The following is a 16,330-nucleotide window of genomic DNA, read 5'->3' on the forward strand; positions in this document are numbered from 1 at the left end:
TACACAATTGCAGCACAACTTTACATTTCTATGGTTGTACATGATGTAGCATCACACCATATTGTGTTGTGGTGTTTCTTAACAAGGATTTGAACAGGTTTTACCAATGGACCATTTGCTCTAGTGAAATTTCTCCTTTTAGCTCCATGAGGCACCTTTGTGGATTCAAATTCAAATGTTCTAAAAAATTAAAAAAAAATCCATCCAGGCCTTCCTGTGACATGGGCTATTACTGAAACAAGTTTAAGTTGGCTTTATCGATCTTCCTAGCAGATTAAATAATACATCTAACATAAACATCACACACTTTAGAGCAACTTGGAGTTCACAGCTCTGGAGATTCAAGGTTACTTTCCTTCCCTGAGCCCACAGGTCTGCTGGTAAAAACCTCCAAGGAGTCTGCAATAGGGACTTCATCTCTAGGGAGGGCCATCAATGCTGTCAGACTTGGCATATGGTCAGAAAACAAGAAAATGTAAGAAAATGTCCAGTAGCATGAGGCTCCTTCCAAAATTAAGGGCTGGAGATGTAGCTCAGTGGTAGAGTGCTTTCCTAGCCTATGTGAGGCTCCAGATTCAATCCCCAGCACCACAAAATAAGTAAATAAACAAAATTGACTTCCTGGGTGGGCATGAAAAACCAACTTCCCTAAATTTCAGAGCAGGAAGTGACTATGGTCTCCCACAATGCCTGACGACAGCTCCTGTTATAGGTATGTTTCCTTTAGCTATTGTGAGAACCTTACTAATTTATCTCTGTGTCAAGCTTAGGGCTTGCCACCTTGAAAATGATTCACTAAATATTTTATAAATGAAACATAAATTCAAGAGGGAAGGGAGATAAAGAAAGGGAGGAAAATATGCTGTAGTGAGAAGAATGCTGGATTCAAATCCCAGTTCTGACATTATCAGTATTCCTGGAAGGACACAGAATTCAACTCAAAGAGTTCAAATCAACAGATTGGGCTTCTTTTTTTAATATTTATTTATTAGGTGTAGATGGACACAACACAATGCCTTTATTTTTATGTGGTGCTGAGAACTGAACCCAGGTCCCGCCCACGCTAGGCGAGTGCTCTACCGCTGAGCCACAATTCCAGCCCCCAGATTGGGCTTCTTGATTTTGCTTGGGGGATATGAGAGCTAGAAAGAGCATCATTCCCAATCTTATAACAAAAGTAAGCCTGACAACAGGCAAATTCATGGATTTTCCTTGAACTCCTCAGAGGTAATAGAGCGACAGACTAGCCCAGATTCAAGGAGGGACAGACACCTGCAGAGAGAGACAGGATATGAACTTAGCTTCCCTGGAGTGGATGCAACTGGAACTAGTAGGAGGAGCTCACTAGGATGGCCACCGTATTTCTGAAGGCCAAGTGTGTATGGGCAAGAGAGTATCAAGCCCTGGGAACTGAAATGGAAGGAGTCCACATCCTCTTCAGGAGTTTTCCGCCCCCCCCCCTGCCCACCACCAGTAGATTGAAGAAAGATCTCAGAAAGAGACCTTTTTGCTAGACCTGGGGAGGTGTGGAGCAACCGCTGAGGAGAAGAGCACAAATAGCTGCCTGCTCCACCCAGACCCCTATCACCCTGCATCCCCTGAGGAGCAAAAGCCTTCACCTGTGAAGAGAGAGCCAGTCACTCTCCCACTTAGACACAGGTGGAGACCCATCAGCTGAATGAGAGAAGAAAAGCAGAAAAAGTATGTAGTGCAGGAGAAGAGCAGGAATCTGTAAGAGCCCCAAACTGCCGCCTGAGAAGGGGTGGGAGCACTTAGGTGGAGACAGTCCCCAGGGTCAGGGGCACACATACCTAAGGCTGAGTCCTCCTCAGGACAATAGAGAACTCGCCCACCATCACCTCCTACTGATTAAAAAGCTGAAAGCAACAGTGCAGAGCAAAGCATTGCTGCAAAAAGGATGGAAAGCGGGTAGAGCATGGAAGGAGACCCTCTGATTTGTGGCACAAAGGACCTAATGCTAAGGATGGAGTGGAAATTGAGGCCAAGAGAAAAACAGTTGACAGATCAGTTTCTCACCCTAAGCACAAAAAATTGCTAAAAGAACTTAAAGACTATGATGCACTGAGGCAACCACAGAAACCAGGAACTTCTAAGCCAGCCCAAATCCTAACTAGATTAACTCACAACCCCTCCCTGAAGTCCTAGCAGAAGTAAACTCATTTCCAAACACAAGCCATCAATCTCAGTCTCTACCATGCCACACGAGGTGTCACATTTTCAACTGAACACGGGTAGGAGAAGAAAAAGCAAAAAGGAATCATTAGAGCCATATTCTGATATGACACAGATGTTGAAACCATTGTTCACAGAATTTAAAATAACTGTAATTGTATCAAAAGCTCTTGTGAAAAAAGGTGAACAGTTTCCAAGATCAGATGGATGATTTCAGCAAGAAGATAGAAACCCTAAGAAAAAATCAGATGGAAATGCTAGAAATGAGAAACACAACTACAGAGATGAAGAATGCCTTTGACCGGCTCGTTGCTCCTGATGACACAGCATGACACAGCTGCGGAAGAAAGACAGGCCAGTAGAAATTACCCAAATGAAAACATAGGAGAAAAAGAGAGCAAAAGAATACTTCAAACCCTGTGGGACAACATCAAATGATCTAGTACGCACATAACTAGAATTCTAGGAGAGGAGTTGAAAAACAGGCAGAGGAATATTTGAGGAAATAATGGCCAAGAATTATTCATAATTAATAATGAACCACAGATCCAAAAAGCTCAAAAAATACCAAGTAAAATAAATACACACATACACACACACACACACACACACACACACACACACACTTTTCTAAACATATCATATTCAAACTGTTGAATGCAAAAGAAAAACTCTTGAAAGCATCCAGAAAAAAAGAACAAACAAAAATTACAGCAGACTTCTCATCAGAAAACACACACACTAGAAGACAGAGTTCAGAAAGAAAAAAAAATTTCCACTCAGATATGATATGCAACATCGATGAGAGACAGACCTGCACTGGAAGGGTGGACTACACCTTTCAAATGAAAATATGTTTTAGAGGTACAGACAGGGATAAGGGGACCAAGAAAAGATGCTGAGGCACCCAAGCACTAAAAACACAACAGCCATTACCAAGCCTCAGGCTGAAGGTCAAGGTGGTGGGGGGAGCAGGTAGAATATTGTTACTGAAGCCCCGTGGGAAGGAGAATGCACCTGGTAGAAGCTGTTATCATAGATGGATGCAGCTATTCCTGGAAATATGGCAGTGAAGGAGAGAATGAGGAAAAGCTGGTTCTGACCTCCAGTGTCTTATCAGTGCTGGCCATAGACTTAGCTTAAGCAGACTTGAGTCAGCCCAGGTACTCAGTGATGCAGTGTGCAGGGGTCAGCCTCTCTGGGCACAGAGAAGGGCAGAGAATGATTGGGGAGAGCATGCAGAATAACCAACATAGAGACTGAGTGGCTCTGCAACATGTTAGACGTAAGGATCAGAGCCAATCCTGGATCCCAGGTAAACCTGAACCCAACATACTTTCCAGCACATGTTAAGCCATCAGTGAGAGACAGACCTACACTGGGAGAGCGAACTACATCTTGGGAATCCTGAAGGCTAGAATTCATTGTTGGGACTTCATTTTATAGGAAATAGTGAGTACAAGTTTTTACTGCAGAAGCCAGTAAGTGCCCTGGCTCTGACCTGATTTTTGAGTGGACAATGATGTAGTGATGCCATTCATTACAGTGACTGAGGCCAAGGGAACTATAGGAGTGCATGGACCGTGAACTCTAATTATTCATAGATGACACAGTGTCCGTTCCCGTTGTTGGTGTTGATGCTGGTGTTTGGAACAGTCACAGATGAAAGTCGTAATACTCAGATCTTTTTTTTCTGAACAAAAAGTTAAAATCATCAACAGTTTAGTATCAGAGAGGAAATTTGGCATTTTCCTCGCTAGCTGCACATAGTAAGTGGCTCGGGATGAAGTATCAAGTGTGAAGAAGAAGGCCTTACAGTGTGTGAAGATACCCTTTAGCAGTCCTCTTCTGAGAGCCAAGTTCACAGCAACTCGATGAATCTTTTATGTGTTTTCTTTCACTGTGCTCTAGAGATGCTTTGGGAAAACGGAGTGAAGAAAAGTCAGTGGAATGAAATAATGGAAAGCCAATCATTGGGCCATCTCTATCCTCCCTCCAAGAGGGGGCCTGGCATCGCTGCAAAAGTCAACTGCAGCAGTAGCCAAGCGAAGCATCTTGAAGGGAAAACTGTCAGTCTTCTTGACCCACTTGGGACTTCCAAACAGAATTTTTTCCTTAACACAGTGATGAATACAAAGGTTTTGATTTGAAACAGCATCATTATTATGGAAAGCTTGATGAAAGAACACACTCTTGAAGGTCAAATAGACCTGACTTTGAATCTATATTCTTTAACTAGCTGTGTCATTTTAAGCAAGTTACTTATCTTCTCTGAGTCTAATCATCACCATTTGTGAAATGGTGATAATAATCCCTACCTCGAGATGATTACAAGCATGATGCTTGGTACCTAAAAGATACTCTGAATCTTTGTGAACTTTCGCTTCCTCACACAGGGAATGGAGGGAGTAGTAAACTCTTAGTTGCTTTCAATCCGTGTCTTCAATAATCAACAATAGTACCTACCATCTTCCTATGTATTTATTCACCCACTCAATAAATATTACTGAGTACCTTCTATATGCTGGGTAATTGTCTAGGCACTGAGAATATAGACAAGGTCCCTATCCCCCATGGAGCTTATCTTCCAGTAGGAGGAGACAGATAACAAGCAACTAAACAAGATAATAAGTACAATGAAGACAATATAGTAAGATAACATGATAGAGATGGGGGACCTGTCTATTTCAGAAATGGTAGTCAGGGAAGGCCCCATTTGAACTGAAACTTGAATGGTGGAACTGGCCACACCTGTGTGGAAGAGCATTCCCTGCAAAGTGACAGTCAGTGTAAGCACCAATAGCATGGATTGAGCTTGGCATATTTGGGGAACAGCATCAGGGGCAGTGAATTACAGAGGTACAGAAGAATAAAGGTCACGGGGAAGTCAGAAGGAGAGGCTGTAAGGAGTCAAGTCATTCACATTGTTAAATGCGTGTCTAGCACTCAGAGTTCTGGCTACAATAGTAACCAATTGAAGTGCCTGCTTCAGGGAGTTGACATTCCAATGAGGACAGTCCCCTGGGGTCCTGAAGGCCCTGGTAAGAATTTACATGCATTTTAAATATGTTACCTCTTTTGGTCTTCTCTGGGTCTCTATGAGCTAGAAGTTATTATCCTCATGTATAGAAGAAGAAACAAAAGGCTCACTGAGGTTATGCTGCATTATGTAACCTGCCCAAAATGTGGTAATTTGTGGTGGGGGTTTGAGGCAGGTGGGAAACAAAACTGCACGCTCATCCTCCAGGGTCACATTGCTAGCAAGTGTGGAGCCAGGATTCAAGGCATAGACTGTCTGGCTCCAAAGACTTCATGCCAGCCATTCCTTCCATTTCTCATGGAGAGAAAGAAAACTTGTCAATGCTTTTTGGGTTCCCATAATTAAAGCCATGATGGTCATAAACAAGCCATTGTCCAGATGTCACCCAATCATAGGACTAGGACTTAAGGCAACCACTCAGAGTCTGGAGTTCTGTGTACTCCCCCTTCCAGGCCCCTGCACCTGTTTGAGCAGCTTTGCAGCAGAGCAGAAAGGGTTCTGTAAGAGCAACCCTCAGGGCAAAGGTGTTCAGGGTCTGTAGAATGGGCAGCTCCAATTCTTCCCATGCAGAGTCAGAAGAAACTGCTCTGATGGGATAATCATAGGTATTGATCAAGCAGCAGAGAGATCCAGTGGCATTTCTCAAACTTTGAAAGGTAGTGAAATGAATGAATAGGAGAGAAAGTTTTATAAATTGGTTGTTCTATTTGATGTTCATTTAATTAAGACATTCAGTCCTTCTAATGGAAAATGCAAGGAGTGGAAATTATGGGTTTTGGGCTGTCTCATATAAAATGAAAACCAGATCTTGAAGGCATGGGGCCTTTTTGCTGTATCTTCTTCGGGCTCAATTTAATTATGCATTACAGGATACCTTCAATAATAATTACAGTTGTCTGCCTTGATACAAAACCTCTTTCTGTCTTGAGACTAAAACTCTGGGGAGATACCTAGGGAGAGGGCCATAGTATCTTTTATCAAGAGCAGCTTCTTCCATGTGTGCCTTCAGCAGATGTTTATCAGGTGTCTACATGTGTCCAGTTTCTGTCATGTCATACAGCAGGTAGAGTGTGAATAAGTCATGGCCTGTTCTCTCCTACAGAGCAGGAAAGAGAGGCCTTGCATGTTCAATCCTGCATTCCTTGAGTTGCTCAGCCAGCATTCCCTGCCTGTCTTCCCTATGCCTGACTCAATTCTGCTGAAGCAGGGATGAACTGGGAGTAGGTCCTCCTGGGTCACAGTGCTGACAGGTGGCAGAATCCAAGTGGTGTGACACCAGATTCCCAGCCTAGTAATCGAACTCCATAAACCATTCCTGACCTCGACAACTCACAATCCCAAGAGGGAAATGCCTTGTACATCAGCATCCCAGCACAAGAGAAGCATCCTAGGAAAAGCTCCTCACAATACTCCCAGGGGGTAGGCAGGGCTGGGGTATCCTCTCCACTATGTGAATTGGGAAAGGAAAACTCAAATGGTAAATCATCTTCCTCCAGTTAGATGTCAACAGGTGACCAAGACTTGAGCAAGGAGAGGAGGGAAACAGAGGACTGTATCTGATTGAAAAGGAAAGCAGAACACATAAAACCAAGGCATGAGGTAGAACATTCCAGCTATAGCACCGTCATATTTTTGTTACTCAGTGTTACCCCTTGGTTTCCAGGTATGACAGCTTTGGCCGCTTGACAAATGTGACCTTCCCTACGGGCCAGGTGAGCAGTTTTCGAAGTGACACAGACAGCTCGGTGCATGTCCTGGTAGAGACCTCCAGCAAGGATGATGTCACCATAACCAACAACCTGTCTGCCTCAGGTGCCTTTTACACACTGCTGCAAGGTAAGCCAAGCAAGTCCGGGAGCCTTTGGGACACAGGGGGCCTTTGAGAGAAGATCCCTTCGTCAGAAGAATGAGGCTAGAAATGTTGCTTCAGGAGCCGCCCAAGAACAGCAAAGAATTATGATTTGTTTCTCTCCCTATTGCCACCTCATTTGCAAAACACATAAGCCGGAGTCCTGTAAATTCTCTCCCAGAAGCTTCAGAGTAATATTTCATTGTCCCATCCCATTATCATCAGAACAAGGGGGAGAGAATCCATTAGCTGCTAATTTAGGTGACCTCACCATTCTGCTATCTTAATGGCTTTCAGATTAAAAGACTTACACTCACTCTGATGCAGGCTAGGACAAAGGACAAGAATAATTACATCTAATTATGAAGGGGATTTAGTCATGGAGAAGTCCTTCCTGAAGCCCATGTGAGGTTTGTACCTCTGCTAGGATTCCATAGAAAAGAGGCTTCTTCTCTGCATCTGTCAGATCCCCCCTGAGACAGATTGGTCTTTTAGTTTCAGGCAAATCTCATGGTGGGACTCTGCTGTTAGTTGTCTTGCCTCAACTGTTCTCATGGGATGCAGTGGCCCAGGGTGGGCTTGAAGTTTTATTGGATTTTGTAAGCATGAAAGGAAAAAATTAATAATCCCTAAAGAGCCCTGCCTGACTCTTTCCCACCCTCTGATAGCTCTTTCTTACCCCCAAAGGCTTTGCCACAAAGCAGTAGAAGGAGCTTTGGGCTGAAAATCAGGCCAAGTTCTAGTTCTGACTCTGCCACTATATCACCCACCATATTCCTCAGTTTTATTCTCCAGGAAAAGAAAGCAAGTTGAAGCTGTGTTGAGTGATGTGAGGCAGGACAGGGGTTGGGGGGAACCTGGGGCTCCTGTGCCCACTGTGCCAAATCCCACCATGTGAACTGGAAGGAGTCAATCTTCTCTGAGCCTCAGTTTCTGGGTGTGGAAAATGGGGCTGCATTATAATACCTGCCTCATTGGCTGCTCAGATGATCTCTTTAGATGATATTTGTAAAGTAACTAGCATGGGCCAGGCACAGAGTATTGCTCAGTAAATACTTGTTGGGTTAATTGAGTAATTAATTAATTAGCAAGTAGCTTGAGTTACCATAAAAGAATAAATGTATATTTGTATAACAGCTTTTATTCGCAAAGGTAGTCCTTCACTTTTCAAAGAGATAGAGGAAAAATAGTGGTACTCAGAGAGAGAAAGCAAGCCCTGGCATTTCTTCCCCACCTTTAATAGTGGGTTGAGACACCCTGAGAATTTATCCCCTGGCAGGGTTACTGCCAGCAGAAGGTACCAGCTCCCAACCAGCCAGGGTCATGCCTGACCCAGAGTGGCAGGGCCAATGAGTACTCCAGACATGGTCCTTCAAGTCTGTTTTCTTCCCAGTGGCCAAGAATTGTATCGTCCATCCACTGCATCTTGCTACACCTACTTTGAGCATTTTCTTCCCCAAAGATTAAATCAGCCTTTTTATATTTAGGCAACTTTTAAAAATTCAAAAGTGCCATATCCCTCAATTTTAAAATGTACCATCGTTTTAATAGTAGTTTTTCAGGCAAAGGATAAAAAGGACACACTGCTTAAAATACATAGCTGGACTGTAAGACACATTCCAATTTCAGAACATTGAGATGTGAAAAGGAAAAGTGCATCCTGGGATCCAGGAAAATACAGTACCTGTTTCCCCCTTTTGTACCTCTGCCAAGCTCCCTTTCCTTCTTGCACACCAGGCTCAGATGCTCGGCTTCACATTCGCCTCAGTAGAGTCCTTGTGAAAAACCCTTTCTGTTTCATCCTGTCTGAGCCATGGGAAGTAATAAGAAGCAGCTACTAATGAGCAGTGGCCTTGGGAAGTCACAGCCTGCATTAAGTGAGGTCATGTGACATGGGCCTCTGCAGATGCTTGGTCCATCCAAAGTCCCTGGTAATGGACATATGTGGATGCAGAAAGAAGCAGCTTTAAAAAGATAAATTGACAGGTTTTTTCACTCTTCAGAGGGAGTAAAATACAGATTGCCAGTGAATGATGCATAGCAACTTTGGGGCAGATTTTAGAATTCATATGTGCAAGGGGAAAAGTGTAGAAAGATAAAACAGGGAGGGAGTTTAAGAGAGGGGGACCAATTTGATGCCATTCTAGCAGAGAAGATTTGGTGAGGGTTTCCCATGAAAACTATACCCTTGGGACTTGACATAACCTGCATCATACCTAATCAAGCAAATATTTGCTGATTATAAAAGTAGAGCAATAAAGATACCTAACATTTTTGGAGCACTTATCAACTATAAAAGTATTATTTTTAGCATTTTATATTCATAGTCTTTTTTAATCCTGATAATAAGCTGATTAGGCAGGTCTTATTAATATCTTCATTATCCAAATGAAGTCAATGAGTAGTTAAGCAGCCTGTCCTAAGTCACACACCTGAAAGAGTATTTGGACTTGGATAAATAGGCTCCTTCACCCATTCTCTTGGCCACTAAAGACAAGAAAGAGAGCTTTTATTATTTTTTGTTTTTGTTTTTATTTTTATTGTTTTTAAGGAAGAGCTATTGAACAGCACTAGAAAGTTCACTATTACAGCTGTGTGAAATGGTGGGGGCAGAATGCATGTGATGGTGACCACCTCAGTGCCACACACAGTAAACTAGAAATAGCCAACATTTACATAGTACCACCTGCCAGGTCCTGTCCTTAGCTCCTTGTATTCATCTCGCTTCACTCTCAGAGCATCCCTGTGAAACAAGGGCACAGTTATTACCCCTATCTTACAGTGAAGCAACAGAGGCACACCAAGCCACGCATGTGGCCACGGTCTCACAGCAAGAACATGACAGAGCTGGAACCCAAGCCTATACTCTTTCTGGGCGATGGTGCTCAGTGAGCACTTAGACATTGGGGAGTGTGTTCATTGCAGGATGGTGAACCCTGCACCCCTCAGCTGTGAGCCACTGATGAGGCCCACATAGAGGCTGAGAAGTGTACAGGAGGGGAAGGCATTCCTCTGACCAGAGGAACAGGGGGCATCTTGGAAGAAATGACATATGAGCAGAGCCCTGCAGGAAGGACTTGGGATAGCTTCCTCTAAAGACAGCAGAAACACAAGGAAGGACAAAGGAGTGAAATTCCCACACAAGCCCAGAGATACTGTTTCCATTTACAGAGGAGAACTCATGGTGCATTTTAAAGACGAAGTTTACCTTTTTCTCCAGAAGTTTCTTTAGCTAAGGAGCCAAATTAAAATGTTTTAATTAGATTTAAATTTTCTAATCAGAGCTATTTTAAAACCATTGTCGTAACAATTTAAAATGTGTATGTATGCAACATTCTGTCAGTGATTTTAGTATTATTTTTTACATTATTATAAAGAACACTTTTATCCTAGGGTATATCAAAAGACTTAAAAATGTTCTAGTAATCCTACTTTTAGGAACCTATTTTGATTAATCCAAAATGGAAATTTTGGATTCTGATTTATCCAAAGAAAAACATTTTAATTGAAATATAATGACATACCTCAAATTTGTCCTTTTTTATTAATATGCTGAAGCCTTCAATCTTTTATTTATTTATCTTTATGGGGTACAGGGATTAAACAGATGGCCTTGAGCATTCTAGGCAGGTGTTCTACCACTAAGCTATGCCCCCAGCCCCAAAGTTCACTCTTGCTAATAAAAGCAATTCAATGGCTTTTATCATATTTACAAAGTTGTACTGCCATCACCAATATCTAATTCTGGAACATTTTTAACACCTCAAAAAAGAAATCTCATACCTATTAGCAATCTCTTCTGCCCTGGCAACCATTAATCAACTTACTTTCTGTCTCTCTGGATTCACCTACTCTAGACATTTCCTATACATGAATTCATACATTTGGGTGCAATGTGGCACATGCCTATAATCCCAGTGACTCAGGAGGCTGAGACAAGAGGATCCCAAATTGAAGGCCAGCTTCATCAACTTAGCAAGACTTTATCTCAAAATAAAAAATAGAAAGGGCTGGGGTTGTATCTCAGTGGTAGAGCACTCCTGGGTTCAATCCCTAGTACCAATTAGAAAGTAAGTGAAAAAATATGTGGTCTCATACAACATGTGGCCTTCTGTATCTTCTTTCGTTTAGCATAATATTTGAAATATATTTATTTACACTGTCCAGTAATTGTGAAAAACTGGAAACACACTGAATACCTATTTGGGGCATGGTTAGATAAAGTATAGTACTTCCATATAATGGAATACTTTATAGTCATTAAGAAAAATGTTTATAAAAATATTCATGGGTATGATATAATGCAGTGATGAGTCCAAAATTCCACAATTATTTAAAATTTTAAGTGTATTGGGAAATACCCTGAAATCTACAAATATGCAAAATATTTCTAATGCTGTTATTTGAGTACTGAGATTATGGATATTCTTGTCCATGTATTTTCCCAGTTTTCTTCAGTATCACATTTTACTCCTATGGCTGGGGGAATGCTCACCTCCATCTCCATCCCCAGCCCTCCTGAGCACCCATGTTTTCCTCTCCTTCAGACCAAGTCCGGAACAGCTACTACATCGGGGCCGATGGCTCTCTGTGACTGCTGCTGGCCAACGGCATGAAGGTGGCACTGCAGACTGAGCCCCACCTGCTCGCTGGTACTGTCAAACCCACGGTGGGCAAAAGGAATGACACGCTGCCCATCGACAATGGCCTCAACCTGGTAGAGTGGCGGCAGCGCAAGGAGCAGGCTCGAGGCCAGGTTACCGTCTTCGGGCGCCGGCTGCGGGTGAGCAAGGCCTTGGAGGCCACTGCACAAGAGTGCATGCTGGGAGAGGATGAGGAGACTCGAAGAATCGGGTCTGTTCTCAAAACTCTCTCTGAGACCTTAGATTCCTCACCTGCAGAGGGAGGTTCTAAAGTAGGTACCACGTGTCATGAGAGGCTCCTGTGTGGTCTTTTCAGCTTTAACTTATGTAAGGATCTATGGCTTTGGAGTTATGTAGGAGGCGAATTTCCAGCTTATTGCTCCAAGTGAACTTGGGTTTGTCAGTCGTCTTAGAGCTTCAATTTCCTTCTCCATAAAAGGAGGAAGATAAAACCGATTTTACAAGTTGCTACAAGGATTAGAGGTAACGTGTGAAGTGTCTGATTTAGACGAGGTGGTCAAGGATAGCTGCTCTTCTTGTCAGTGCTATTATTGTAATTGTCAGTACTGTTGCTAATGTGTCCCAAAATTCTTTGTATCTCTTTGGAACCTAAGCCATGGTCTCTTTCCAGAAAGAGTGACTGTTCCTAAATGACCAAAATGACCTCTGTCACTGCAGGGAACTGGCTTTGTGCTATGGCATATCAGAGCACCTTGCAGGGTGTGGATGCCCTGATTCAGTGCCTGTCTGCTCACCTCCCATGAGTAGAGTGTGGCTGTGGCCTGGGGGGTCACAGCCCAGCAGTATTTCCCTCCAGGTTCACAAAGGAAAGAACAGGCAGAGTCAGAGCTGGTGACCTAGGCCTGGCTTTCCATCCAGCACTTTGCAGACCACAGGTGCTCGGTAGATGTTCACTGAGCTGAAGTGAACCACAGAGTGGAGCCAGATCTTCCCAACATCCCCAAGACCAGAGAAGCCTCCTTATAGCTGCACAGCTTGGGCTCCCTTCATTCCCTGCCTTTCCTCAAAGATAGCTCACCACCTAAGTTCCTTTTTTACATGTGGGGCAACCAAGGTCCAGAGAGGGCCAGTGATTTTTCCAGAGTCACATAACTAGGCTGTGGTAAAGACGACAAAGTAGGCCCATAACAGATACCAAAATGTTAAGTGACGTCCAATATCAAAAACTAGAACCAGGCTTCCTTTGTTCCCACCAACTCAGCCCAACGCTCTGGTAACCATCTGATGTGGGAAACAGCCTCCTGCTAGTTCTCTCAGGAAGGCCTCACAGCTTTTGTTCTCAGGGGTCCGCCACCATCTGTGGCCCTCACTGAGACCCCACCAGAATTCTCAAGCAGCCCTTCCTGCACATCTGAGGCAGTGTGCAAAATGGGAAGTTAAACCCAGGTTGGCTTCCTGCTGGGCCACGTGTGTAGCCTCAGCAAATCCTCTGAGCCTCAGGTTACTCTGAGAAACAAGACGACATATTGAAAGCACCTAGCCCAGTGCCATAGATCCCAGGTGCTCTATAAAGGGCAGCGATTAGTACTATTAGGATTTTTCTCTCCGCTGTGTGAACTGGACCAAAAGTTTCCCAGGCTTTAATTGGTCTCTCTCCCAGCCTGAGAGATGGATGGTGCTCCAGTCGGGTGGCCACATCTCGGCTTCCTCCCCAAATAAATGACCACCCACAGTGGAAGCATGTGGAATTAGAATGTTAGCCGGGTGTGCCTCCCCAAAATGGAGCTCATTTTTTATATGACTGGGAACTTTTTTAATAAAGAAAGATGTAAAATAATCTCATTGCCGCCACTGCCGAGCACAGGAAGCATTAGGTGCTCCCCAATGAGCTGCTTAATTCAATTTTATTAATTTTTGCCACAGAGGTACAACTCCCCTTCACTGGGGTCCCAGGGGGTGTCGGGGCAGCTGTGTGGGTGGCACCACCCTGGGGGCAGCCATAGGAGGCCCTTCCAAAAGGTGCCTTAACAAGGCCCCTGTCTTGTGGGTAGTGCAGCCCTGTCTCTGTGGGCCATCTCTGCAAGGAACAAGCGTCAGCCTCCAGTGCCTTTGATTTTTCACAGGAATTGTCTGCCACACTGTTTTTGCTTCTGCAATTGTGTTCGATTACCCCAGGGAAGGCAACCTTATTATAACCAGGCCATTCACCGCTAAAATCGTCGCAGTATCATCATTATAAATCTTATTTTCAAGGCCTTAGAACTTGAGTGGGGAGAGAGGGAGACATACACATCTCTCCTTTCTCTGAGATTGACCATGAACATTTGCTGTCATTTAATGGGAATAATCTCAATCATTTATCCAGTACCGTCTCTGTTTCTAGCATTCCACTATGTAATTTACTTAAGTTTCTCGGATCCTCACAACAACTCTGTGGTTACACAGAGGAAGAAACCAGGACACAGAGAGGGGAAGACACTTGCCCAAGGGCACACAGAAAAGCCTGTCACAAAGTTGAGGTTGGATTCTGGCCTTAATTCCTAGACCTGAGTGTGCCCTATCCCCCCACCCCACCCCACCCCACACACACACACTTTTTTTAAACTACAGAGGACCCCAGAGAGATTTCATTTCCTCAGGCCACGTGTGCCATTGTGCATTATGTGACCTAATTATCTGCTTTCCTCTTTTTTTTTTTTAATTAATTTTTATTGTAGGTTGTTCAAAACATTACATAGTTTATCTGCTTTCCTCTTGAGTCTTCCTACCTGTTGAACTTAACCGGTAACTAGTGGAGAAGACAGAATATGTGCCCAAATGTCCCATGAGGCCAAGTGGCCATTAGAGGGAGCCAGCATTTTAGTACCTGGCAGGGATTCAGGGGCAGTCAGTGCCTAAGGGCCAGATCCAAGTACAGAAATAGATCCCCAAAGTATATTTCTTTACTAAACTATGAAAAACCTGATCTCCTACCTTTGAGGGAACTCTGTATTTCTGACTCTGCAAAGAAATTAAATTGCATACTGACCCAGCAGCTCAAGTGGAAACTGTACAAGGGGCTCCTGATTCTGGATTCAGGAGCAAAGCATTCTGAAGCTGAGACTGGACCCCAACCAGCCCAAGCCAGAGAAACTACCCTAGGCCCAAACACCCACTGCCTCCTAGGCCTCTAGAAGGAGGAAGAGGAGGGTGGGGGAGGAAATGATGATGTCTTGGGAGCTGATGGAGGTGATCACAAGCTCTGACTGTGGGCAAAGGCTGGAGAGTTCCCAGAGGCGTGGGAAGTCCAGGATCCTAAGAAGGCCAGGCTTTGCCCAGAGAACCACTGAGTGTCTATCAAAATGTCACAGTGGTGAGTCAGGTACAGACTCAGTTGTTCCCCAGCCATGAGATCTGCAGCAAATGCCTTCGCTTCTTGGGGCTTTGTTTTCATCAGTGTCAAACATAGCACAGTGTCCAGCACAGAATTGATGTCTCAGGTATTTTCTTTGCTAGGCCTACTTGGTGGCTCTGTTTTAAGGAGGGAGCCAAGAGAAATCTGCCTGTTTTTTTTTTTTTTTTTAAATATGTCCTCATTGAAAAATCACATTAGAAAATCATGCGGATCCTCTTCAGTCACAGCTGCCATGTGCTCAACATCTGCCTTGTCTGTCCTCCCATAATGCCCTGTGCAGTTGGCATTATCATTCCCATCTTTCAGATGAAACATCACAGCGCCGACAAGTGACAGAGCCAGGAATCAAACCCATGGGTGTTGACACCCACAACCTGTGCTGCCTCCTCTACTCAGGAGCTTCTCAGCACAGGTGAGAGCTACATTGTCATCACACAAAATTCAGTGTCCAGGCTAATTTTCTTTATTACCCCTTCCCAGGTTCACAACCGGAACCTCCTGTCTCTGGACTTCGACCGTGTAACACGCACAGAGAAGATCTATGATGACCACCGCAAGTTCACCCTTCGGATTCTGTATGACCAGGCAGGGAGGCCCAGCCTCTGGTCACCCAGTAGCAGGCTGAATGGCGTCAATGTAACATACTCCCCTGGGGGCCACATTGCCGGCATCCAGAGAGGCATCATGTCTGAGCGAATGGAATATGACCAGGCGGGTCGGATCACATCCAGGATCTTTGCTGATGGGAAGACATGGAGCTACACATACTTAGAGAAGGCAAGTGTCTGTCTCCCTCCACCACTGTCCTTGCCATATAAAAGGTCAATCATTATGGTTTAACCCATGGTTGGACCTCGCTTGCTGACTTCAGTGGAATAAGTGTGACCCAGGCAGTCTTCCAAATGGGAGATAATCATTTTTCAAAAAGAAATGTTCAGGAAAATCAACCAGCAAGGGTCAGGGGCCCAAGAGGCATCTGGATGGATCATGGTGATGATGTGGCAGGTGGGGGTCCTAGGAAAGGAAACATGAAGGTCTTGCCTGAGAGAGTGGAGGTAGGAACAGGACCAAACACTAACTGGATTTACAGAACAGAACTCATGTTTCTGACATAGGGCCAGGTTCTGCTCTGAGGTCCAGCACTTGGTGCAATTCCATCATGGAGAACCAGGCAGAAGCCTGGAGATTGAAGCTTAGGCAGGAGGATTCATTTCATCCCAGGGACTAGAAATCAGAGATGACCTAAAATC

At 44.2% G+C, this 16,330-nt stretch overlaps 1 pseudogene; it reads left to right on the forward strand.

Moving 5' to 3' along the window:
* Positions 1–16,330, forward strand: part of LOC143387807 (teneurin-4-like) — a 333,926-nt pseudogene that overhangs the window by 305,848 nt on the left and 11,748 nt on the right.

Source organism: Callospermophilus lateralis, unplaced genomic scaffold, assembly GCF_048772815.1.
Source record: "Callospermophilus lateralis isolate mCalLat2 unplaced genomic scaffold, mCalLat2.hap1 Scaffold_314, whole genome shotgun sequence".
NCBI classification, from domain to species: Eukaryota; Metazoa; Chordata; class Mammalia; order Rodentia; family Sciuridae; genus Callospermophilus; species Callospermophilus lateralis.